Source organism: Pteropus alecto, unplaced genomic scaffold (genome assembly GCF_000325575.1).
Source record: "Pteropus alecto unplaced genomic scaffold, ASM32557v1 scaffold153, whole genome shotgun sequence".
Classification (NCBI taxonomy): Eukaryota; Metazoa; Chordata; class Mammalia; order Chiroptera; family Pteropodidae; genus Pteropus; species Pteropus alecto.
The window spans coordinates 700,208-727,912 of record NW_006434516.1 but is presented as its reverse complement, the minus strand read 5'-3'; the positions used below and the strand labels follow the sequence as shown (position 1 = coordinate 727,912).

The window sequence follows — 27,705 nt, the reverse complement described above, 5'->3', positions numbered from 1 at the left end:
GAAGTGATTAGCATTTGAATCAGTAAATTGATGAGAGATTGCCCTAGCCAAAGTGATTGGGTGTCATTCAATCCACTAAGGATCTGAAAAGAACAAAAAGGAAGAGGAAGGGTAAATTTGGTCTTTGTTTCAACTTGGACATTAATCTTCTCCTGCCCTGGTGCTTCTGGTTCTTGGGTGTTTGGACTTGGATTGAGACTCACATCATCAGCCCTCTAATTTTCAGACTATCAGACATAGACTGAATTATACCATTTGCTTCCCTGGTTCTCCAGCCTGCAGATGGGAGATGGTGGAATTTCTCAGTCTCCATAATTGCTTCCTGATGTATGTATGTATATATGTATGTATATATATATGTACATATATGTATGTGTATATATATGTACATATACATATATAATGTGTTATAGGAATAATATTGTATAGAGCATAAAGAAATGAGAACTTTTGGGACTTTACAAAATGGATTCTATGAAAGCTATGACAGTAATGTCAACTAGCACATAATGGGAACTCCCTTAGGGTATAACTGAAACACAAAACCACAGAAAGTCAATCATGACTGTCCTGGATAAGCCTCCATCTGCAGGGATAGATAAGCATAAGGATCCCATCTTATAAGGTCCATATAAACTGAACACCTTAGACAGACAAGGCTCAAGCCTAATCCAAGAACATCATGGATGGATGCACCAAGAGCTAAAAACTCTGACCTTCTGACATGTCATAGCCACTGGCTTGGGACCATCACACGGTTATCTGCACTGCTCATCAACAGAGCTCACTTGGAGACATTAAGGATTTCCAGCCCTTTGTTCTGTCGCATAAGACTCAGTACTTTCCCTCTCTCTGTGCTGTGTGTTAACCTGCATGGGTACCTAATTGGTTTATCTGAAAAGGTTCCACTCGAACCTGTTATTGTGGAAAGACCCAAATGCATTCAAAGGTGTTACTTTGGTAGCCATGTTTTTTGCTTGCAATACTGGATTACTCAATTATCAATTACTAATTAATGAATAGACAAGAAAATTTACTTGCTAAATATACATGCTTTTGAGTGAGAAAACCTAGTATCAAGTACTAGCATCACTATTGACAAGCTCTGTAAGTAAAAAATTCCTGTTTAATACAGTTAGATGTGGATAACAAGCATCACTTTTCAACAGTTCATGTTAGGCAATATATGAAAGCTCCTGTCAAGGGGCTGGGAAGTCGAGTATTTGTGGTTTGAACAGGGATGTAGATGGATGAGGGAGGGTTTAAGTAGTGAGAGCGGATGCTGGGCTTCCTCTTCCTAACTGCCTTTTCTCAACAGAACAGGATGAAAGACAAAGGAGAATCCACTGTGCTGTCAATTAGCAGGTTCCAGACCAATTGCAGCATCTTCTTTCTTTCCTGAAATGTGGCAGCCTATTGATTCTGCTTTGAAAAATTAAGACCTCATTTCAGGGAACATAACTTCTTCTCTTTTGCTCATGAAGAAGCAATGTTAAAAAATAAAAATACATATATATTCCTTTAGAGCGTTGATGCAAATGGATTGAGGCAGTAAAAATGACTCTTCCACTATTCCATTTTCATAATCTTTCCCCAGGAACATAAATATTAATACAGTAACACTTTCCAAGAGAATGAATTGATAAATTTGCAAAGCCTCCAGGAGCACTTCACTTTAAGCCATTGTTTCCAGGACCTCCTCCTTTCCAAGGACCTCTCAGTTAGAAATCCTAATGGATGCAACTCACACCTCAGTTGCAGGCAAAGGCAGCTGGAGAGAAAGTCAGGAAGGAAAGACACCTGAGAATGCATATATAAGACTTCTTAGTTTACCAGACATTTAGACAATCTGAGCCACTCTATCAACTTCCTAAGTCTTAATTTTCATTCTTATCATGCCCCCCAACAATTACTTACCCTTCTGGTATTCAGCCAGAAAGAAAGCCCAGAAGAGGACTGGTGAAGAATTAATTTATATGCAGGCATTTGCAAGGAGGTGCTTAGTTAACATCTGTCCTTTTCTCTTCTTCAAGGTCAGTAAAGTCCTACTTTCAGCCCCATCTTCCCATTGGTGCCTTCTCCATCCCGTCTCCAGATACACATGCCAAATTACGGCATCTCCTAAATTGTTTTCTTCTTCTTCCAGAAAGTTGCCACTGTGGAACAAAGATCTCTTAATTATCTAATTTGAACTGAGAAGCTTATTCCTCTCTAAGAATCTGAACACTAAACTGATTTTTCCCAAAATATAAGTCTAAACAAATACCTCTATAACAGTAAACAGAGTAATACTAACAAATAGTACACTGAAAGATGAAACTCACAGGATAAATGTAATCTTTTTCTCTTATTGCTCTTGACCATAGCTAACTTTAATCTTGTTAGAGTCTCTAGTCTTGGAACGAAACTTTTTGTAATTCTTTATCTATATTTTATTTGAACCAAAACTGTACCAGGACATCAAAATATTATTCCAATCTGCCATTAAAAATCCCTACAGAGATGCCCGCCATGGGTCTTTCAGGCATTACTCCAATGACACAGCCTGGTGTTGAAGTCATTTATTAAAGTCGTTTATTAATGTCTCTATTAAATCTTCCAGATTACATAAGGAAAAAGGAGACATACCCTCATGATGAAGTACCTAGCAATCCAAGGAGAGTATAAATGACTTCCAATCAGTAAGATTTTTTCCACTTAAATGGGATAAAACAGCCTGCAGCTCATCATATATTTTAAGTGGCTGCTGATGGCTAGATGGATGAGAAATCTACATAGCACTTCTTACGGCAAGTATTTGAGCTCGAAAACAACCATCTTCTCCTGGCCTCCAGGTACAATTTAAGGTTCTAACAAACCAGAACCTTTGAAAAACAAATTTAAACAAAGGTTTAATTCATTTTTGTTTAGTTAGGCCAAGATTTAAAATACCTCCATCACATTTTGCTAGAGATCTTTGCCTTTTAAAGGAAGATGTCAGATTTGGCAATCCAAAGCAATAAATTTCTCATGTTATAATGTAAGACAGGACACATCATTGAGACTGCTATACTATTACCAAGTGGTTAAGGGCAGTCTGAAGTCAGTGGACAGTCAACATGGAGGGCATGAGCCATGGGTGAGTGGGGGTGGTGGCAAGCCAACCATCAGTTTCTTTCATTCATAACATATTTATCATGTCAGACACTGTTCTGAGGGATTGGAAACATTGGTGAACAGACTGAAATCCTCCTCCTCATGGGATTGGAAATTTGTGGGAACTTTTAATTCTGGAAAGTAGGATCATATTTTTATTTTCTAAGTATCTGGTTTGACATTGTGCTGGCTGTTCCTTTACTAGCCAACATGCATTGAATGCATATTATGTACCGACAATGAAGGACCCAACATGAATGCCTTGATCCTTGCTCATGAGAAGTCACAGTCCCCTAGCACTAACCTGTTACAGCTACAGTGGAAGTCCATACAGGGCCAGAAGAGCAACAGGAGATGGAGACAAGACTAAGGGGAGGAGGCAGGAAAGGCTAATTAGAGGAGATGTTGCTACAGCTGAATCTTGGAGGATGAGTAGCTGATCTTCAGATAAATAGAGAAAGGTGTAAGGTTAATGGAAAGGATGGAAATTCCAGGCAGAAAAAAAATAGTATTAACCAAAGCAGAGAGAGAAAAAGCAGTTTGGTGTGTTTGGAATGGCCAGAGGTAATAAACAGTTCTAAATCGCAAACCAGAGATGGGTCTTGTGGAATCAATGATCAAGGCTTTCTCAGTCTCCTTTGGGGGCAGATACCAACCCAAAGCCCATACTACATCCAAGAAAGAAGTTTCAATTCATATAAAATAGGAAAAATCAAGCCTGCATGCTTCTGTGAATAGAATATTTAACATTGAGTACAGAAAGAATCATTTTGGCGTTTGCAGGACAGAAATGATATAGGACTCAGTCCAACCTATACTATCAAACCCTAAAGGAAGATGACAGGTCATTGAATTTTTTGAAAGGCACACTTTGTAAGACTTACATGCAGGTCATTTTGATGGTCAGCCCTTAACATATCCTCAAACACATCCTTCAGTGATGGGCCTGTTTGTCTTCTCAGCCTTACTGACTGTGGAGAACTAAATATGCCTTTAATATTTATGTGTGCTGTGAAAACTTCTTCTACATACATCCCTTTGTGAGAAATAGCCAAGATCAATGCAGGATGACATGTACTAAATGAAGAAATAAACAGAAATATTTATTTCTCTGTCCACAGATCACAATGCCTCCGAGGGTGAGAACAAATTGGCAGCAACAATATAGTATTCCAAGCAGGCATTGACTGTCTCTATGAAGGCCAGTGATGTAGGATTTTTTTTCTTTTGTCATATGAGAGAGATCTATGCAAAAACACAATAAAAGGAAAATTATATCTTAAATGCAGTTTCTTCGTGACTGTTCTGGGATTTGATGTCTCAAAACTCATTTTGTTTGGGGTTATAATATGTAGAAACACTGAGTACTAGGTGATTTAAATACTTTATCCCATTGAATTCAGGCTCTTCCAATTTAAGTATCTTTATTGACATTGCATACATTATGAAACAAGTAAGATGTTGGGTGAGTGGGAGAGTTACCTTGTCCAAGAGCATCAGTAGAAGTGATTCAGTTTGTCTTTAAACAAGATTTATCTGGCTCCAAACATTGTGCATTTTTTCCCATGAACATTACACTCCATGGACATGATCGAATATATAACATGTAACATATAAATATGAATATTGTATGTCTTAGGTGAGTTTTCTCAAAAGCAAATCCTAAGATAAGGATCATGATCAAATTACTTGTTAAGGAAAAACTAGTGAGACAGACAGACAGGCAGCAAAGAAGAGCTAAATAAAGGTGCGAATTCAGACTAACGTCATCCTACAGAAGCAGCAACAGCCAATCCTACAGGGGAAATTATAGTGTAATTTATGTTTAGACCTGTCTTGTCCAGGTAAGGGAGCTGCGTCTCCATGACCTTACCCCTGTATGTCACTGGAAAGGTCTTCCCTGGAATGATATAAACTCTCAGGCACTTTGGCTCTCTGCAAGAATCATTCCACTGGCCTGAAGAAAGTACCTGAAAAAAAAAAAAAAAAAGACAAGAACTTCCCCACATTGGTAGAGAATTATATAGAAACATTAAAATGTATTTCAGGGGATGCATGCAGAGCACTAAGTTCTGCTACAATATTTCAAAGAAAATTTTCGTAACAAAAACTTTGAGCACAGTTTCATACTTTAACAGGTGGATCCACAATCAGCACCAGTACCAGCCCCTTCCCAACTAACATGCAGACAGGGGTCTGGATCTACAGATTCTCCTTTCTGACTTCTCTCCCCTGGCCACTGCTTCAGTTCTGACAAAGGCAACCTGGGGCTGAGACTTGATGGCACCAGCTGCTGGTGGGTGGAATCGAAGGTCTTTCCTTAAACTTCGGATGTGTGCTGAAGATGCCTGGAGTATATCTCCTGAATTCCTTGGACCCTCAACACTCAGCCTATTTATTGCCATTGTTCAGTCTTCACAAGGTTCTAACAGATCTGGAGTCTTTGTTTGGTTCTTGTCATTTTCCCCTCTGAGAAGCAATAACTTAACTTCTGTAGGCCATGATGAAGAGCTGCATAGTGTAAGGTTATCAAAGTTATAGAGACAATGATTTGCATATGGCTTCTGCCACTTACTAGACCTGGATCTTGGGTAAGTGAAATAACTCCTCTCAGTTTCCCAACCTGTTAAGTGAAGAACAAAAAAGCTATTTCTGACGTTCTTGTAAAGGTTTAATGTGGTGATGTATAAAACAACTACTCAGTGATGTGTAGCTGTCATTTTCTTTATTATTGTTATTTTAATTTGCTCTCTTAAAACTATGACTTCCTGTGGTATCAATGGCAGGTCATATTGGGTTAAATTCATAATTCTTGTTGGTAAACTAAATGGGACTATAGGCTACTCTATCAGAAAGTTAGCCCTAAAATCATATTAGATCACTAGAGTTCTTCTTCCTTACTTTTCTTGAAACCCTAAGATTTCAATATTCAAGGAAACAGAAACTACACAAGCTATGACAATGACAAACTTGGCCTCAGCAACAATTGTCCACAAAGGCCAAACACTATAACTAGCTAATGCTTATATCACACAGAGCAGTGCAATATATTCTGATACATGGTAACTTAGATTCTTTATTCATAATGTAAACTTCTGATTTGCAAGGTGGAGGGAGATACAGCAGCAATAAACAAATTAGAAGCAACAATAGAATCCATCAGTATTCTTGAGAGAATTAAGCCTAAATGACTTAAAGCATCCAGTGTATGGAATTAATGAAATTATTTCCTTATATACCATCATTGGAAAAACTGAGGAATTAGACACAAAAATTACTTTCTATGTTCTGTAGTTCATATGAGGAGCCCTAATTGAAAAAGACTAATATAAACTAATACTTCATTAATAGACATGCAAACTGAGGTTAGAGAATATAAACAACAATCTATGTTATATGGCAAAACTAAAGACAACAAAGTTATTTGCTAAATAGCCCCTACTGTTAAACTGATCACTGGGAATCAGGTTAATTTTTTTTTTTAATATTTCTCCTTCTATCCCTTTCCTTCTCCCCTATTTTTTCCCTTGTCCCTCTCTCTCTAGCAATAGAGAAGGAGAGAGAGAATCCTCAAATGAGGTCTGATTAAGACCCATCACACATCAACATAAAGGAGCAGCAATGTTAAGTTAAGGTACATGATATTAAACAGTTAAGAGCAAAGAAGCTTGGGAGTTACCGACACTGGAGATCCTCATTTAATAATGTCAGTGGTTCCTCTACTTTGATCCCATAGCACCTTGTGCTGACACTTTCCTAGAATTTATCCCACTGGACCTTGATTTTCTGCTTTTGTATTTATCTTTCCACTGAATCATGATAGCAGAGAAACAAGTTTAATCCTTTCTAATCGCAGTCTCCTAGCAGTATCTGGCACATAAAATCCATCAATACAGAATAATTGAAGAAACAAATAAACCAACTTATAAAAGCCATTTCAAAGATTGAAATGGTTGATCCAACATGAGAAATATGTACTGCTAAAGTGAATCAACTTATAAATTCTTTACAATACTTTGACATTGGAAAATATTACCATATGTAAATATATGTGTATATATATATATATGTATACATATATACATATATGTATATGTATTCACTCGATCAGAACCATATGCATTTTATTTCGACATATCAACATTAACTTATGTGAAATTTTACACCATTTAAATTAGCATTAAAAATAATGAAGTACATAGAAGAAGACTATTTTCTCATCTTAAAAATGTTAATGACTCAGCTACATGAGTTGTATTGTATTCAAGTTGCAATAATTTATATAATAAATCTTGTGGGCAAATGATTGAAAACTGAATTGCCTATAAGGCTTATGCAGTTAATTTAAATCAAAAATTAGGTTGAGCTTGGATTTTGACAAGTTGAAGACTGAATTCATGCCATGCCAACATGGGGTGATTGTGACTCAGCTTCAGGCTATTACTCCACCAGTTTTTCAAAAAAAAACAGAAATGTGGATGTATATGTAAAATCTCCAAGTGTTTAAATATTAACCAACATTGTGTTCATCAAACAAATTTGCTCATTGCCTGGATTGAGCATGAGGGCTTAAGAGTCTAAATGACCATATGACCATAGGTAAAAATGACCATGGGTAAAAACAAAATTTGAGAAGTATGAAACATCTACACATTGACCAAAGTGAGTCAATTGGAAGATTTATGTTTCTAATTTTTTAAATTCTTTGTTACACCCCCATGCACTTAGTCTAAGTTTCTGCAAATAATGGATATTTTAGACATAGATTTTACCTATTAGAAGATTACAGTTTAGAACAAAGCAAGTTATAAATAAATAAGCCACATAGAAAGCAAAATTTACTATATTTTTTTTGTGCTCAATTTCTATGTTCTTCCATCATAAACCCATGCACTTCTGTTTTCAGCTCTTGACACTTATGATTTTAACTTTTACAATTTCAATTATGTCTTATCAGTCCTAACGGTCAATGATATTTAGAAAATCATCTCTTTCTTGAGATATAAAAGTGAAAGAAAAATGTGATGAGATCAACATAACAAGTGAAACAGCCTAATCCACAACCCAGCAGTCCATCTCAAAACATATTCATCTGTTTTTTCTCTAATTATTATGTGTAATATATTTTAAGAAGAGATGAAAGTATTGTTTTTGAAAAAAACTACCACTAGCTCTTAAGATAAGCAGACACAAAATTCAGCTTTTAGGACTGGCATAAAACGAGAAAAGAAAGTGAGGTCTTCACCTTGAGTCAAACTCTCAGTAGCATGTCAAAGTTGAACAATGGATCCTTGAAACATTCTCTTCACTTGGCATTCAAGAGCCTACTCTCTCTTGGCAATTTTTGTATCTTACTAGTCATCCCTTCTCAGATACATTTCCAGGCCTCCTCTTCATCTTCTCGATATCTAAATTTTGGAGTGGTGTAGATCTCAGTTGTCACTCTTCTATTTGCTCTATGCGTATTCCCAGGGGATCTCACATCTGCAAATAATACCCATACCTGAGAACTCTCAAATCTTCATCACCAGCCCAGACTTTTCCCCCCACTGCCATCTCAAATTTCAGACTCACATATCCTTCTGTCCACTCCTCATATCCACTTGTTTCCTAACTCCTCATATCCATTTGTATTCTAAAATACATCAAGCCAAAACCTTCATTTCTCCCCAGCTCCTACCCCAAACATGTTCAACCCTTAATCCTCCCATCTTGATAAAAATTCCACTCCTTGCTACCAGCTCCTTAAGACAAAAACCTAGCGTTGTCCTTGTTCTTTTTTATTTCTCATACCATATCACAATCTAACATGAAATATTTTTGGCTCTGCCTTTGACATATATCTAGAATTCGCCTTTTTTACCATCTCCAAACTAATTCAATCTACTAACATCTTTCACCAAAAATATTTTTATAGCCTGTTTTTCCTGGTTTACCCTTGCCACCTTCCAGGTTATTCTCAACATAACAGGCAAAATGATTTGGTAAAATAAAACTGTCAAAGAGGAAAAATTTAACTCTCTTTTTCTACCCTCCTAAGATCTCCAGCTAGGGCCCTGAAAAATTAGACTGACAAAAGACAGATTACTAAGAGAAAAAGAAACAAAAACTTATTAATGCATGCATTGCATAAACACGTGGACATACTCAGTGATAAGTAACTCAAAGGGGTGGTTAGAACTTGCACTTATAAAGCATTATAGCAAAATCATAATAACTTTCTAAAGTAATAAGACAAATAAAAGAAACTTTGAGCTTATAGGGTCAGTATATTGTGCCAGATAAATTAATAGGGGAAACTAATGGAAGATAATAACAATTTGAGCAACATTTGCTAGGTAGATTCATCTGGTGCCATCTCTGGGCTGATAAACAACTCTAGGGTGATTAGGAATGTCCTGCCCTTCCTGGTAGACAGAGGGTGGGCAGATCATTTTTCTTTTGTTTTCTTTTTCTCAATTGTCTTTAAGTCGACATAATCCTATGCCAGTGTGGCATATTTTGGGGTGGCATACTCTGAACCCCTTCAAAAGGCAGATTACTGCTCTCTTCTACTCAAAATCCACTGCAAGCTGGCCATGTCTTTCCTTATTCAGGGTATCCATAAAGTTTAGAAATAGAGACAGTATTATTTTATTATAACGTTATAATAAATAACATTTATTTTATAGTCATCTGTTTCCAGGCTCCTTAGACACTCAGTAAAATCCAAATCTTTATTAGGACATTTGCAACCATGCATAAGAGAGCTTAACTTCCTTCTTCATCACTTACTTCTTTCTCTCCTGTAGCCAACCTGACTTCCTGACTATCCCTTGAACATCCCTAACTCTTTCTTGTCTCAGGCTCTTTGCACTCACAGATAACTGATATCTGGAAGGCTCACTCCTTCTCTGTTTAAATGTCACCATATCAAAGAGGCCTTCCTTGGGCACTCTGTCTCTCTCTCTCTCTAGCCCTTTAATTAACATTATTCATCACTGTCTTTATCACCATCTGGCATAAATATAAGATTTTTGAGAGTTCCTGACACTTAGTACATACTCAATAAATATTTGTTGAATTAATATCTTAATTAAGCATTATGAAGGACCTAAATAAGATTTATTTTTCAGTATTAATTTATTGATTATTATGAATAGTATGTTACAGAATCAATCTTAAAAGCTTCAATATGGCTTCTCTTGTGAATGTCAACTATTACTTCGTTGTTATTGCCACTGCTTCTTTTACTTAATTGTCTTTATATCTCAGTGCTAGAAAAATGACTTGCACATAATAGATGCCTTATAAAATATTATTGAATGACCAAGTAATATTTGGATTAACGGAAAAGAAATGTAAAAAAATATATACATCCCATTTGACACTGCAAAAGGAGAAAGAAAAGAAATCTAAATAATTTTTTTTAAAAATCTTTCTAAAATACACGGTTGTGTTAATACATGTTGAACTTGGGATTCGAAGTAGCCTTTTTGTCTCCCTAAATAAGCAATTGAATGCATGCCCATCTATCTACTGTTCATAGGTAGAGACAAAAGAAAATACGAAGAGAGAGAAGCAAAAGAGAGACGCAAATAACTTTTAATGTTCTGGGGTTGGCGGAAAGATTCCAGGTGCTCACATTCTTGCTGATGTGTGATAATAAGGTATTAAATGATAAGATAGAAGGATGTCTCTGGGCTGTGTCCAGATGTGCTCATCTTTCAGGCATTTGTTTCTCTTTCAACTGCAGGTTAAAGTTTCATAATTTGAAAACTAAAATTCATAAACTGTGCTTTCTCTAAATTCAGACTTTCAAATTGTGTGACCAACACAGATTGAGGAAATGGGGCAGCCAAGAGTGCTTAAAATGTGTATGATCAAATAGTTCCATCTGCTTGTTTTCTTACTGTTTCCACGCAGCAGAACTGAGACCTATGGGTAAATGGAAATCACCTCCCATGGTGTAAGCCTCTCAAGTAGCTATAATTGTATGTTTACTTGCAGATTCCTTTGCAGAGGTCTCCTACCAACTAGGTTTGCTTATTTCCCACCCACACCTTCTGCTTTCCTTCTGTCAGGTGATTAATTGTGTCTCTTAAAATGGATACCCAGTTTGGAATTCAGAAGAGCTGAGTGAAATGGGAAATGTTAGTTTGGTATTAATGAGGAAGAAAATGCAATCAGCAGGCATTTTATTTCTTGAACGTAGAATTCACTTCTCTTAAATTTAGTTATTTATATTGTGATAAATGTATCCCTGTGGTTTGTACCTCCACAGGGTACACTGAAGGCACCCTTGCTCCTGGGACCAGGAGAAAGAGAGACAAGAGAAAGGGCATCAGGAGGTGAGACCAAAGGCATGTAGGCTCTGGTCAGTCATTTGGATCTGATTCCCAGTGTGATGGGTCACTGGAGGGGTTAAAGCAAAGGAGAGAGGTAACTTGACCTGCCCAGAGAGTTTCACCCTATCCTTTATAGGTAGAGACACTAAGTATTCAAGCAATTCTTAGTTCTGAAGTAATTGTTGAAAAAGACAGAGACTCCCACATACACACCTTTATAAATCAGAAAAATGTCCCCTCTCTGGGTGGATGTAAGGGAAACTTTGTGCCTCTGTGAATAAGGATAAGCTCTCCCCTACCCTCACCCCATGGACACAGACCCACATTGACCCAGTAAAGAGAACAAGCTCCACATGGGCCAGCCAGGTGATCCACCTGCACATGACAACAGAGCTTTCTTATATGAAAAGGTCAACCACAACTCCTTCAGCTGCACACTCTGTGCTATGCCATTCAGCTGCTCTGTGGTGAGCCCAGCCCTGCAGAGCAGTGCACATCAGAGTCACCCTGGAGGGAAAATGTGGTGCACAAGAACAGATGGGCAGTCAGCCCTGAGAGCCATCCCACTCAATCGGCCATGTTTGGCTCTCTGAGCTTCAGTATTTTTATGTATAATATAGTGGTAGTCATACCAGACTTTAAAACTAGGGCCAAGACTGGAGCCATGGTACCCACAAGAATTGGCTCATGGTGTCCACAGATGCAAAATTATCACTATTATCTAAGCCAGCATCTCTAAGAACAGTAAAGCCCAGGAAAAGAAGTACTGAAATATAATGCACTGGTTTTTGAGGTACATTTGTGGAATTACTTCATTGTTATTGTCACTGCTTCTTTTACTTATTTATTCAACAAACACTCATTTAAAGAAATTCTCACTATATTCCAAATGGATAGATTTTTATTTAACTATGGTATCTTGATTAACAATCCTAACACAATAATATTCCTAGAATAAAAAAATTTATTACTATAGAATAAAATTTTTGGAGAAGAAACCACATTTCAAGGGGCAGGGGTGGCTGGAGTTAGCCAGTGGAAGGGCATTCCATGTGTTTGTGGATAAGTGGAAATTAAAAAGACTTAGAGTCACATGATCCTGGGCTCCAGCTTTGTATTATAATGCCACAACTCATTATTCTGAAACTGGGTAAAAATGGAGTCTGCATCAAGCATTTATCTTGCCTTTCAGGGAAACAAAATAATTGATGAAGAAAAAATTCTTATTCTAGAAGAATGTTAGCTAATGAATGTAGCAGGATGAATAGAATTATAGAAATCATCATTTTATGATACCTAGTGAAATAATCAGCCTGTACAATGATCACCAATAGCTTCAAAACTATGAGTGAAAGGTTAATGGGGATTTTTACAAAGTATGGCTCAGATTGGCAACACCTGAACCCAGTTAGCAATTGTAACATCTGTAGAAAGAAGACACCAAAAATTGTTTCCTGAAGTGATTCAAAAGGAAGTACACTGTACTAACAATTGAGAAAAAGATTTTGCCAAAAGAAAACACATTAATTTGAATCTAATGACTTGACAGTTTATAGAGAAAATTTGGACAGAGAAATATGTTAAACAAAATCAAACAAAAGTAATCAGACCACCCCAGAATGTGAGAAATCCTCCAGAATGAAAAATCAAATGTGTTTAACAAGTAGTTGGCATGATAAAAAAGGGAAGGAAGGGGAAATTGTTAAGGTAAAAGAAGCTTTAATAGCTATATTAACTAAATGCAATTTATGAACACATTGGAGATCTTAATTATTAAATGAAAAACAATTCCAAAAAAAAATTTTGAGATAATCAGGAGAAAATGAGCATGGTTGAGTATTAGATGATATCAAGCAATTATTAATGAAAATTAATTTTGTTCATTGGATAATAATACTACGTTTATGTGCTTTTACATTTATATCAACTACAGATACAAACTGTAATGTATACAGGTGAAGTGATGTGACTTCTTGGATTTGCTTAACCCATTTCCCATTTGCCCTGAGAATACTCACTGATGTCACTTGTGGCTGCAATATTTACCCTGAGATAACTCATGAATTACAGTCCTAAACTTATCCCCTAAGTTTGCCATGAAATACCTTCCTTTTATTATTATTTTCACATCACTCTGAAATATCAATTGTCTTTGAAAACAAATGACATTATTCTATTTATAGCATTCTGTTTTTAGTAGTGGTATTTCCATTTACAAAATATAGTAATTCTCAATTGCTAAAAATGTCAAATCCTAGAAAATGTAGCATTCATATGTGTGATGTTAACATTGTTCTAGAACAGTTGTTAGCCAAAGATTCATTTGATGAATTTGAGTTATGTATACATTTCTGTTACATCAGGATTAGAGACAAATTCTGTTTAGAAATAACTCCAATAATGGTTTTTATATTTTATTTCCACATTGAAAACCAGTCAGATTTGCTTCAGCCTCAAAGAGCACGTTTATGTAAAATTAAATTAATGCTGGCAGTGAGCTGCACTTTTTTTTCTAAATGGGAAATGGGCTAAAATTCTCCTTGCCCTCGAAAAGAAAATGTGGGGAAACATGGTAATGAATTAAAGAAGAATGGCAAGATATTGATAGTTGATGAAGACAGGTGATAGGTGCTAAATTAGTGCATGTGTGAAAATATTCATTAAAAAAATGTCAAAAATTCAGAAATAGCAAAATTGAACTCACCGTATCAGTAAAATAGTATTTAGGAAGATTTTATTGTGCATATGCGAACTGGAGCTTTCTGGACTTTTGGTCAAGATTGCAGAGTAGGTAAATATTGTGCTGGTCTTTTTTAACAATCATATCAAAACTACAACTAAGCTACAGAACAACCATTAGTGGGAATTACCTAAGTCTAACTGAACAGAAGTCATAAAACTTGGACTATACAGAAGAAGCGACATCGAGACTGGTAGGAGAGGTGGAGACAGGGAATGGACTGGCCCCGCACCACACACATGTGAGGCAATGTAGAATCGAGAGGGATATTTCAGCTGTGGAGCACCCCCACTTGGGAGAGCAAGGAGTCCCAGCTCCACACCAGGTTCCTCAGTCCAGGGTTCCAGTGCCAGGAAGAGAAGTCACCACAATTTCTGGTTGTGAGAACCAACAGAGATAGGCTAAATGAGACAAATGGCTGCTGGTGGGCCAGATATTTCTTATAAAGAAATATCTTGCCCATTGATAACTCACTCACTCTGAGCTCCAGCATTGGGGCAACAGCTTCCAAGATGCCAGGGATATATGGGGCAGAACTGAATTATTTGGTTTCAGAGTGAGGGCTGCAGGGGCAGCTTTATCCCAGACAGAAGCACTGGCAGAAATTATTGTTTCTTTGTTAAGCCCTCCCCACTCCTGGTATGCAGATTCTGTCAGGTGCCATATCTGAGTCTCCATTAACCTGGCTAACACAGTTAACCCTGCCCTGGTGGATCCCTGAGACCCTACCCCATTCAACTTGTGAGCCCACCCAAGCCACTTCTAGTGGATTTTTCATAATGATATTTCTTGGCTCATGCTGTGGAATTTTCTAAGATTTTTTTAAAGGTTCCAAAACCCCAAACAAGTAGCATTTGACCTCAGCATGCCCCATACCTTTGCTAAGTATCCCCAAGTCTGGCAAAAGGGCAACCTGCCTCAATTTTCAGCTTAACCTCTCCCAGGAACCTCCAAGCCCAGCACAGGTGGAATACATCTACAGATCGCTTTGTGGCTCATGCCAGGTGACCCCAAGCAGGACACTGGTGGCAGCTGAACTTGGCCTGCAACAGGTTCTTTCCTGGAGGCTCTGGGCCAGCATACCCAGTAGCCAGTTCAGACAGAACCAGACATAATCTGGCCATCTCCACAAATGGCACTCTAAAAGGTAGACTCAGCAGGCACCAGAGCCCTGCGAAAGTAAATCTTGCTTTATAGAGTCAACTACTGCACAACACTTCTTCCACTATTGTCATGGCCAGTTCTCACAATCAATCAACCTGAGGGTCAGTTCTTCCCATGGATGTGCAAACAGCAACCAAGACTTGACTACAACAGAAGGGTACACACAATCCACACACAGGACACATCTAGAGAATCCTATATGGAGACCAGAGAGACTGTGCCACTAGGCTCCATGAGACACCTACAAGATATGGCCACTCTACTAAGACCAGGAGACATAGCAGCTCTACCTAATACATAGAAACAAACACAGAGAGAGAGCCAAAGTGGGGAGACAAAGAAACATGTCTCAAATGAAAGAACAGAATAAAGTTCCAGAAAAAGAACTAAACAAAATGGAGATAAGCAATCTACCAGATGCAGAGTTCAAATCACTGGTTGTAAGGATGCTTAACAATTTCAGTGAGAACTTCAACAAAGAAATAAGAAACTTAAAAATAGATATAGAAAACACAAAAGAGAACCAGTCAGAAATGAAGAATACAATAACTGAAATAAAGACATTAGAGGGAATCAACATTAGATTAGATGAAGCAAAGAATTGAATAAGCAATTTGGAAGATAAAGTAGTAAAAAAAACACCCAATCAGAACAGCAAAAAGAAAAAATAATTGAAAATATGAGGATAGTTTAAAGGGTCTCTGAGACATCAAGTGTACCAACATTTTAATCATAGGGTACTAAAAGGAGAAATGAGAGAGCAAGGAATTGAAAACCTATTTGAAGAAATGGTGGTGGAAAACTTTCCTAACCTGATAAAGGAAATAGACATACAAGCCCAGGAAGCAAAGAGAGTCCCAAACAAAATGAACCCAAAGAGGCCCACACAAAGACACATCATAATAAAATTTAAGAGAGAGAAAGAGAATCTTAAAAGCAGTTAGAGAAAAGCAGTTAGTTATCTACAAGGGAGCACCCATAAGATTGACAGCTGATTTCTCAACAGAAATTTTGCAGGCCAGAAGGGATTGGCAGGAAATATCCAATGTGATGAAAAGCGAGGACCTACAATCAAGATTATACAGCAGTGCTATTATTTAGAATCTAAGGACAGGTAGAGTTTTCCAGATAAGAAAAAGCTAAAGGAGTTTATCAACACCAAACCAGTATTACAAGAAATATTAGAGGGACTTCTTTAAGAGGAATAAAAAAGTAAAAAATGTGAATAATGAAATGGCAATAACTACACATCTAGTAACAATTATTTTAAAAGTAAATGGATTAAATGCTCCAATCAAAAGACATAAGGTGGCTGAATGGATAAGAAAACCAAACCCTACATAAGCTGCATACAAGAGATTCACTTCAGATCAAAAGACACACAGACTGAAAGTAAAGGGATAGAAAAAGTTACCTCATGAAAATTGAAATGAAAAAGAAAAAAGGAAAAAAAAATCTGAGGTAGCAATACTAGGAGAAAACAGAGTTCAAAATAAAGGCTGTAACAAGAGATAATGAAAAACCCAGTAATCCCACTTCTAGGTATTTATTTAAAAAGGAAAAAAAAAACTATTAAAAAAAAAAACACTACTTCAAAGGGACATATGCATCCCATGTTCATTACCACATTATTTACAATAGCCAAGATATGGAGGCAATCTAGATATCTATTAGTGGACAAATGGATAAAGATGAGGTGGTACATATATATAATGGAATATTTCTCAATCATAAAAAAGAATAAAATATTGTTATCCACAACAATATAGATGAGCCTAGTGGATATTGTGTTAAGTGGAGTAAGTCAGGAAGAGAAAGACATAAATGTTATATGATTTCACTTATATATGGAATGTAGAGAACAGGATAAAAAAAGGAACAACAGAAACAAGCTAGTAGATACAGAGAACATTTTGATGGTTCCTGGATTGAGGGTGGGAGTGGGAAGAACAGTGAAGGAGAAAGACTTAAAAGTACAAACTGATGGTTACAAAATAGTTATGGGGATGTTGAGTATAGCTTTGGAATTACTGTAAGTAGCATTGTAATAATTATGGTGTCAGATAGGTATTAGATTTATTGGAGTGATCAGTTTGTAAGTAATATAAATGTCTAATCACTGTGTTATACTCCTGAAACATAATGTATGAAAACAATAATTGAAAAAAATAGACATGTGAAGAGTAGCAGTCGAGAACAAGGCAGTAGAAAAAGGAGAAGAGATCACATGAAGAAGGCCAAAGTGGGAAGGTCATGTGGTGTGGAGGCAGGGGGAGGATAAATAAATAAACAAACAAACAAATAAATAAATAATAGAATATAAAATAAATAAAAGTTTTAAAAAGGAGGAAAAAAAGGACTGGAGCTTTTAAATTCGAAACTGATATGAAGCTCAGGGGCATGATGTTGCAAGATGGCTTATAAAGGGAAAATGAGGACATTGTTAACTTGGAAAATGATTGGTTGTTACATTGGGGGTTTTCCACCTGCAGGGGGAAATTGATTATCTCAAACCATTTTAAGAAAAATGATTTAAGTTTCTTTTATAGTAGTCAGAGGCATTTACAAAAAATGACCTAAGTTAGGTTTTACTTCTGTTCATGAAATAAAAAAAATACCCAGGAATAAATCTGGAAACATGTGGAGGACCTACATAACAATAACATAAGACCCTATTATATTAAAAGAAATCTAAAAAAGATACAAAGAAATGGAAAAAAATTCCATGTTCTTGGGTTGGAAGAATCAACATAGTTAAAACGACTATGTTACCTAAAGCATTATGCAGATTTAATGCAGTCCCTATCTAAATCCCATTGGCATTTTTTAATGAAATAGAACAAAAACTCATTATATTTGTATGGAAGCACAAAAGACCCTGAATTGTCAAAGCCATCCTGTGAAAAAAGAACAAGGCTGGAGGAATCACTTTGCCCGACTTCAAATTATACTACAATGCAACAGTAATCAAAATGGCATGGTACTGGTAGAAAAACATGTGAACCAGTGGAACAGAATTGAGAGTCCAGAAGTAAACCCATATTTATGTGGGCAAATAATTTTCGACAAAAAGCCAAAAACATATAGTGGAGAAAGAAGAGCCTCTTTAATAAATGGTGCTGGTAAAACTGGAAAGCCACCTACAAAAGAATGAAACTAGACTGTTGTCTATCACCACACACCAAAATTAACTCAAAATGGATTAAGGACCTGAATATAAGACCTGAAATGCATGGAAGAAAACATAGGACCTTGGACTTTAAGAGGATTTTATGAATTTGACCTCAAAAGGAAGAAAATTAAAAGTAAAATAAATGAATGGGACTACATTAAACTAAAAAGCTTCTGTATAGCAAAAGAAACAGTCAATGAGGTAAAGAGACAACCATCAGAAAGGGAAAATATATTTGTAAGCAATGCCTCCGGTAAGGGCCTAATATTCAAAATATACAAAGAACTCTTACAATTTAATAACAACAAAAAAAAACAAATAATCCAATCAAAAAATGGGCAGAGGACCTAAATGGACACTTCTCCCTAGAGAATATACAAATGGCCAACAAATATAGGAAAAGATGCTCAAAAATGCTAGCTATTAGGAAAATGCAAATCAAAACCACAATGTGTTATTTTTACCAGGTTGGGTGTCAGGGTAATATTGACCTCATCAAATGAGTTGGGAAGTATTGCCTCCTCTTCAGTTTTTTGAAAGATTTTGAGGAGAATAGGCATTAAATCTTCTTTGAATGTTTGGTAGAATTCAGTAGTGAAGCCTGGACTTTTACTCTTTTGGTGATCGTTTCCATTTCCATACTGCTGATCGGCCTATTTAGGTTTTCCAGTTCTTCTTGATTCAGTCTAGGAATGTATTTTTCTAAGTACTGGTCCATTTCTTCTAGGTTATTAAATTTGGTGTTGTATACTTTTTCATAGTATTCTTATATGGTCCTTTGTATTTCTGCAGTGTCTGTCATAATGTCCCCTCTTTCATCACTGATTTTGTTTATTTGTGTCCTTTTTTTTTTTCTTAATAGGATATTATAGTTTTCATTATATAGATCCTTCACATGTTTTTTTATATATATTTATTCCTGGATATATTAATCTTTATGTTGCAATTGCAGAAGGAATTATTTTTTCCATTTCTTTTTATGACACTTCATTATTAGAGTATAGGAACACTATGAGTCTAGCCAGGAGTTTGTCAATTTTATTAGCCTTCTCAAAGAACCAACTCTTTGTTGCATTTATTTTTTCTATCGTTTTTTGTTTGTTTGTTTTCAATTTCATTTACTTCTGCTCTAATTTTGATTTCTTTCCTTCTGCTGACTTTAGGCTTCATTCGTTCGTTCTTTTCTAGTTTTTTAAGATGAAGCATTAAGTTGGTTATTTGGGCTCATTTCTGTTTTTGGAGATAACCCTGTAATGATATGAACTTTTCTCTTATTACTACTTTTGCTGTGTCCAAATGTTTTGGTATGTTATACTATCATTATCATTCATTTCTATGTATTTCTCAATCACTTTTTTTATTTCTTCCCTGATCCAATTATTCTTCAGTAGTATGTTATTTAATCTCCAAGTATTTGTGGTTCTTCCTGCTTTCTTTTTACAATTCTCTAGTTTCAAAGCATTATGATCCGAGAATACGGTTGGTATGATTTTCACCCTCTTATATTCGTTGAGGCTATCTCTGTATCCCAGTATGTGGTCAATCTGTGAGAATGTTCCATGTGCACTAGAGAAGACTGTGTACGCAGCTGTTTTGGGATGGAAGGCTCTGTAAGTGTCAGTTATGTCCAGCTGGTCTAATGTGTTATTTAAAGATGTCATTTCCTTATTGATTTTCTGTTTGGATGATCTGTCCATATCCGACAGTGGAGTATTTAGGTCCCCTACTACAATAGTGTTTTGGTATGTTTCTCTCTTTAGTTCTGTTAGTAATTGTTTTATATATTTCAGGGCTCCCTGATTGGGAGCATAGATACTAATAAGTATTATGTCTTCTTGGTGCATGATTCCCTTTATCATTATGAAGTGTTCCTCAGTACATTGCTTTAACTTTTTTATTTTGAAGTCTGTTCCATTTGATATTAGTACCACTACTCCCGCATTTCTCTGAATCTCATTTGCTTAAAATATCATTTTCTACCCTTTCACTTTGAGTTTGCATTTGCCTTTGGAACTGAGATGTATCTCCTGGAGGCAGCATATGGTTGGGTTTTTTTTTGTTTTTTGTTTTTGATTCATTCTGCAGCTCTGTGCCTTTTTTATTGGTGATTTCATTCCATTTACATTTAGTGCAATTATTGAAATATGAGGTCTTATTGCCATTTTATCTTTTGCTTTCTAGTAGCTTGGTGTTTACGTTGCTTCTTTGTCATTGTGTTATTGTTTTCTTTATTTTGGTTGGCTTTCATGTATTTTGCCTCTGGTTCTGGTTTTATTTTATATACTTTAGTTCTGATTCTTTAGTGTGTGGTTACCATTATAAAGAATCTATCTATCTATATATCTATATCTATCCATCTATCTATCTATCTATCTATCTATCTATCTATCTATCTATTATCTATCTATCTATCTATCTATCTATCTATCTATCTATCTATCTACACAGTCATACATTTTCTTCTGTGCATGCCTTATCTCCATTCCCCTTTGCAAATTTGGATCTTTGAATCCTCCCTTTTTCAGTCATCATTGTCCCATTTTGTCCCTATGTATGCTGAGCATTCATTACTATCTTGCTATAGCAATTCTCTTCTTAATGTTTAAGCTTATAATGCCCTGTTCTTAGTAAGGGTTGCACTCCTCTGCTTCTATTTGCCTGATAGTTACTTTAGTCCTAATTATGTATTTTTGTTTGTTTTTGTCATTTTGTTTTAGGTGAGCTGACCCCTTTCAGGATTTCCTGTAGTGCAGGCCTCATAGTAGAGAATTCCCTCAATTTTTGCATGTCTAGAAAGGTCTTAATTTCTCCTTCATATCTAAAGGAGAGCTTAGCTGGATACATTACTCTAGGCTGGTATTTCATTTCACTTAACAGTTTGAATATTTGATTCCACTCCTTTCTTGCTTGTAAGGTTTCTGCTGAGAAGTCAGACAATAATCTAATGGGCTTTCCTTTAAAAGTTATCATCTTCTCCCTGACTGCTCTGAGAATTCTCTTTGTCATTGATTTTCAATAATTTTAATGCAATATGTCTTGGTGAAAGCCGTTTTAGATTGAGCTAATTCAGTGTTCTGTTGACTTCTTGAATCCTAAGCTCTAGCACATTCCTTAGATTTGGGAAATTCTCATCAACTATTTGTCTGAAAATGCTTTCTAGTCCTTGCTCTTTTTAGTCCCCTTTGAGAAGGCGCATTGTTTTTATGTTTCCTCTCCTGATGGTGTAAGCTAGTTCTTGTGTTTCTCTTTCATTATGTTTCATTCTTTGGTTTCTCTCTTCTTCCTTCTGATATATTTCTAGATTTCTGTTTTCAGTATCACTAATCCTTTCCTCTATTTGGTCGACTCTATTTCCCAAGCTTGTTATTTCATTTTTCAACTCTTGCAGAAGATCATTTTCAACCGAAAACAGATCTATTCTGTTCTTTTTGAGGGTTTCAGTCTCCTTGGTCTGCTCATCTAGTTGTTTTTTCAGTTCCTAAAATTGTTGAGTTGACTGGTTTCGGAACTCACTGAATTTTTTCAGAAGTACCATCCTGAATTCTCTGTCATTTAAGTCGCATATATCTATTTTTTGGAGGTTTTTCTCTTTCTTTCTGAGATGTCTTGCCACCTTGGTTGTTCATGGTGCTTAATGGACTATTTCTTCACCTGGGCATTGATGGAAGTATGTTCAGCTTTTTTTCCAGAAAAATTTAAAGGTCTCCTTTTAACCTGTTGCAAAGAAGGAGCTTTTTTTTTTTAGTTTCCAGTAGGTGGTGTCTAAGCCTCTTGGATCCCTACTTCATATAAAGGCTTAATAATGCCTTTCCCTCCCCCTACCCCCGTAGGTATTTAATCATGCTTGCTACCTTCAGTCTTAGTCTCTGTTAGTGTTAGCAACAGTTTCGGTAGCATTAGCTCGGATTACCTGAGGCTTCGCGGTGTTCGGTCTTGGAGGATATGGGGAAGGAGTCCTGTGGTTTGGGTTTGGGGGCTGCTGCTCAGCCTCAGTTTTGCAACCACAGCAGGTAAAAATCAACTGTTGTTTCTCTGCCATCCCACTTCTCTGCTTTTTGCCCTAATTACTGGGCCTTGTCACCTGCTGTGTGGAGCTCACAGAATTCCTAGGCAGGACTGTTCAGGGAACTCGCCGCATCTTCATTCCTCCCCCTCCTCCTATAGGGAGCTCTGGAGACTGTGAGAGGCTGTCTTTGTTTCTCCCTGTCCACCGCTCTACACCCAAGGTTCTGACCTGTGATAGCTCTTATGTGTAGATCTCATGCTCAGACGTGCTGGTGTGCAGATCGGGTGTTTTTTGTTGAGTTTTAGATGTTCGGCTTATTGTTGCTTCAAGGGGAAAGATCTAAGGACATTTCTCACTCTGCCAGGTTTCTCCAAACTCTAAAATGTTTTCAGATTGAGTTTTCATTTTGTATTTTACTTTAGCAAAGTTAAAAAAAATTGCAAATTAATTACAGCTATGTGGTATTTAATGAGTTTTTAATTTTTTTAGTCTGATTTTCTCATCAGTATAATGGGAATAATGTTTTCTCTCTGATGATGTTTGAGAGATTAATGATTGTACTAGGTCTATATAATGCCAGGCTCCTAGTAAGTACTTAATAATACAAAAATCCTTTTGGATACCACAGAAGCCTCAAAGATTACCTTTAACATCTTATTGATACTAGTCCTTTTAGGTGGGCAGATTCCATCTCAATAAGTCTTGTGACAGTCTTCCTTTTGAATCCAGTCTTAAACATATCATTCCCTCATAAATGTTCCTTGAGGACATGTATTTTTGTCTCACTCATGTCTATGTTCCTAGTATATAACATGGTGCCAGCGTGTAGTGATGATACCATGAGTATTGATTGGCTAACTGAATGGATGAATGATGCTTAATAATCTAGTACATTTAAAGCATGATAAATGTGCAAGTGGATAAAAGATAAAATGTAGACTATTAGAGCTGTGAGAACAAAAAGAGTTGATGAGAAGATTGATATAATCTCTAGATTAAAATGGATGGTGGAGAAAAAATGTACTATTGTAAATCTTTTATCAGGAGCCAGGGGACCAGTGGCAAAATGCATATGAGAGAAGGGCAAAGAAAGGCAGGTCAAGAGTCTTCAGAAAAGTAGAGAGAGAGGGAGAGAGCAAATGCATTCCTGTTCAAAGTAAGTTAAACATCATTTTAACATTCTTTTGACCACCAGACCATTCATTCTTGTTGACATTTTACAAATTGCAAACAGAGATCTTTGTTCGAGACTGAAAAGATTTCCTTGAAAGTTTATTCTATCTAAAAGTTTTGCAAAAGTTAGTTTTAGGAATACCTAGAATAACAAATACATCTTTAAGAGCAGGCAGTGATAAACTTTAAGTGAGGCTTTAAAATATAAAGAAAGAGCTTAGTAAAAAAGCATAAAGGTGAGATATGAGGAGAGAATATTTAAATCCACCAGAAATGTGGAAAGATGAGTAGATGTGAAAAGAAGGCCCATTAAGTACACCACTTAGGGTGTGAAGAGCTAGAACCAACACAACAGGAATTGTTAATGAAACAGCTCAGCAAAAGAATTTCATGTTTGCTCCAAGAGAAAATGGATACTTCAGGTTGAGCTCCATTAAAGGAAAATGGCAGTGTAATAGAAAATGTGTTATAGACATCATATTTCATTATAGAGATGAGAAAATCTTTTTTTGAAAGCACTATCAAAATCAGATATGAAGTGATAAAAAATTAAAGGAATTGGAAGATGATCTATGATATGTTGCTCTTTTTAATACACTGTATTTTAAAAATTTTATTAATTAATAATAGATTGATAATAGAGTCAAGTTTAAGGCAATCAGTTCACCTTGAATAATAGGGAAATAACTTGTAACCCCGTAAATGCCCCCCACCCTATCCCTCAAGATTTATGTTGTTATATAGATAGGAATGAACGAGATAATTTTTCTTGCAGATCATGTCAATAACAGTGTTGATAAATGTGTATGCAATTTTCAACTGTCTGGTGCTTTCAGAATTTGGGAGCCTTTGAAAAGATCTGATTAATTTAACATGTCAAACCTAATGGTGAGTGAGTTCAATTCCTCCAAAGAACAATTAGTCAACAGAATAAATTAATATGAGATATTGTCAAATACAAAATTGTGCTCATATCTAAAGATAAAACATTTTACTGCTATTGTTAAACTTACTTCTTTATTCTATGGAGAGTTTCTGTGACAATTCCTTCACTAACCCAAATGCTTAGAATAAGCTGCCATCATTTCTGACCTGGACCAGTGCAAAAGCCTTCTAATTTGTCTCTCTTTAGCCACATTCACCTACCTCTGATCTGCTCTTTATATACTACAATAGCCACATGATGTTTTAAAACCACACAACTCCTTTTTGAAAACCTTTCAATAACATTCTATTGCACTTGAGATAGACAAATAGATTAACGTGTCTCACAAAGCTGGGGTTCCTCAATTCCACTCAGGCTCCCCCCCATATCACTTTCCCACATTCTCTGGCCTTCTCTCATTCCTTGGCATGTGCCATGTTAGGCCTGTCTCTGAGACTTCTCCCATGTTCTTCCTCCTTCCTACAACACTTTTCTCCTCCTAACTTTCCACATAGCTAACTCCTCATTCAGACTTTAAGATAAATCTTAGAGTCTCACTTACTCAGAGATACCTTCTTGATTTCCCTAACTAGGCTCATGTTCTTCTATAGTATGTTCTCACTGCCTCCTGGGCTCTGGTATAACACCTGTCACAGTCCCCACATCCTCATGATTATCCTTTAAGCCCTTCTATTCCTCCTTCCAACACAATCACTCTACTAAAATTCTACTTCCTCATATTGTCAAATGCAATGACTCCTTCTCTGCTACTGGACATCTCATCACCACTGACACAATTGATATCTTCTTTCTTCTGCTAGTATTTTACTACTGGTACTTTAAGAACATCATAATCACCCATTACATTAGCCATTAGATTCCTGTATTTTTATCTTCTCTTTTGTGGCTAGATCCCTTCTTTTTATAGCACATTTAGCTAAGAACTAGGTTCTCAGTTCTTCTCTATCTGCATTCTATCCCTGTGTGATTTCAGGCAGTTCATAGCTTTAAATACCACCCACATGTCAATGGCACTCACATGTATGCAACTAGGCCCAGAAATCTTCACTGAACTCAGAATATGTAATAAAGTAAATATTCCATGGTTCAATACTATCTCTATGTTACTATAGCTATCACTCTCTTTGAGAAACCCCTGGGGAAAGTAGGATAGGTGAATCTTAATTCATTCCCCACCTTTACACTTGCTTTTGCCAGATCCTGTCATTTGTTAGTTGATCAATAAATATTTGTTGAATGAGAGCATGAATAAGTGAATAAATTAAGATTTCTTTGAGAAATATGGAAAAGCCAAGAGCTACCTCCTCAAATGTATTTAAACGCTATCAAAATGGATTGCTTCTCCTCAGGCTGGCTATACTTACTAAGATTTTGAGTCCATATTAATGGTGGGGATCATCTAGGCTTTTTGTCTTTTAAACTTAAGACAGCTGTCAAAATTTGAAAAAGCTGAAATTCTTCCTGAAGAAAATCAAAACTTAAAATGAGTAGACTGACAGAGAAAAAATGGTGCAGATGATAGAGGCTGTGTTCACCCCTCTTGTAACCAAATCAAAGTTGTGGCAAAAACAAGGAGCAAATAGCAAGAAAAATCATCTGGCATCTAGATGAACAAGCACTACAACTAAGGAGAGAAAGAAAAAATCACTCTTCAACAAGAGGAGGTAGGATGGGGCGAGGATGAAAGGCTGCTCAGTCCAGAGATACTGAGTGAGATGGAGGCTGCAGCAGCTGCAGAGGCCTCTTAAAGGGGCAGTGTCCGCAAGCGGATTTCGGGTGACAGACCTGCTGACTCTGAGCACCAGCACCAGGTGGGCTGCTCGGAAGGCATCAGGGCCTTACAGGTGGACACTGAGTTGTCCAAGAGAGGGTCGAAGGCGAGGCTCTCTCCCAGGCAGAAATGCTAGCGGTGTCCATTGTTCCCTGTTGAGCCCTCCCCAATCCCAGTGCATGGAGGCAGCACCTACATAGCTGAGACATCATCAAACTGGATAACCAAGGTAGCCCTGAAACTCCACCTCCTCCAATTCCGGCCCCACCCAAGCCACATCCAGGTGTATCCTCAGAGAGTCAGGTGCCCTTTGCTGAGCAGCACCTAAATTCACATGGAGGCATCTGGCCTCAGTTTCTGGTGTATCCTCTTGAGGCAACTGTAAGCACAGCATCTGTGGATTGCTTGATAAATCTTAACAGGTGGCCCCAGAGGGGCACAGGCTGGGGCTAAACTCGGCCTGCAGCTGAATCTTTCCCAGGACTGTGCCACTGGACACCTACTTCACAAAGCCACACTAATAATACCAGGAGAGTTAAAAGCTAGGCTTAATACATAGAAATAGATACAGAAAGGCAGGCAAAATGGAAAGACCAAGAAGCGGAAATCACATGAGAAAACAGAACAGAGATCCAGGAATAATGGAGTCAAACAATCTAACAGATGCAGAGTTCAAAACACGGGTTATAAAGATGCTCAATGAACTTAGGGGAAATATAGATGAATTCAGTGAGAACTTTAAAACAGATGAAAATAAAAATGGAAATGGAAATTATAAAAGGGAACCAGTCAGAAATGAAGAACACATTATCTGAGATGAAGAGGATATTAGATAAAATAAACAGAGTGAATAAAGAAGAGGATGGAATGACCTATATAGAGGATAGGGAAGCCAAGGACACTCAATCAGAATGGCAAGAAAAAAAGAAGCCAAGACTATAATAATAATTTAAAGAGCCTATGGGACACTATTAAATGTAAAAATATCCATGTCATAGGGTACCAGAAAGAAAACAAAACGTTGAAGTGCTATTTGAAGAAATAATGATGGAAAACTTTCCTAACCAGGAAGCTCAGAGAATCCCAAAATCAAGGAACCCAAAGAGGCCCGCATCAAGATACATTATAATTAAAATGCCAAAGGTTAAATACAAAGAAAGAATCTTGAAAGCAGCAAGAGAAAAGCAGTTAATTACCTAAAGGGAGCATCCATAAGACTGGCGCCTAATTTCTCAAAAGAATTCATGCAGGATGGAAGGGCTTGCCACAAA

General features: G+C 36.7%; 1 long non-coding RNA gene across 2 annotated transcripts in view; it reads right to left on the bottom strand.

The window, feature by feature from the left end:
• Positions 1-1,166: 1,166 nt before the first annotated feature.
• LOC112477877 overlaps positions 1,167-27,705 on the bottom strand; it is a 65,024-nt gene continuing 38,485 nt past the window's right edge. The window contains exons 2-5 of one of the 2 annotated variants that reach the window (XR_003045611.1): positions 8,381-8,619; positions 5,009-5,105; positions 1,918-2,156; positions 1,167-1,771 (exon numbers count right to left, since the gene is read on the bottom strand). This is a non-coding gene — a long non-coding RNA (uncharacterized LOC112477877). The remainder of the gene's footprint in view (positions 1,772-1,917; positions 2,157-5,008; positions 5,106-8,380; positions 8,620-27,705) is intronic. The other variant, XR_003045610.1, reaches the window with a different exon arrangement.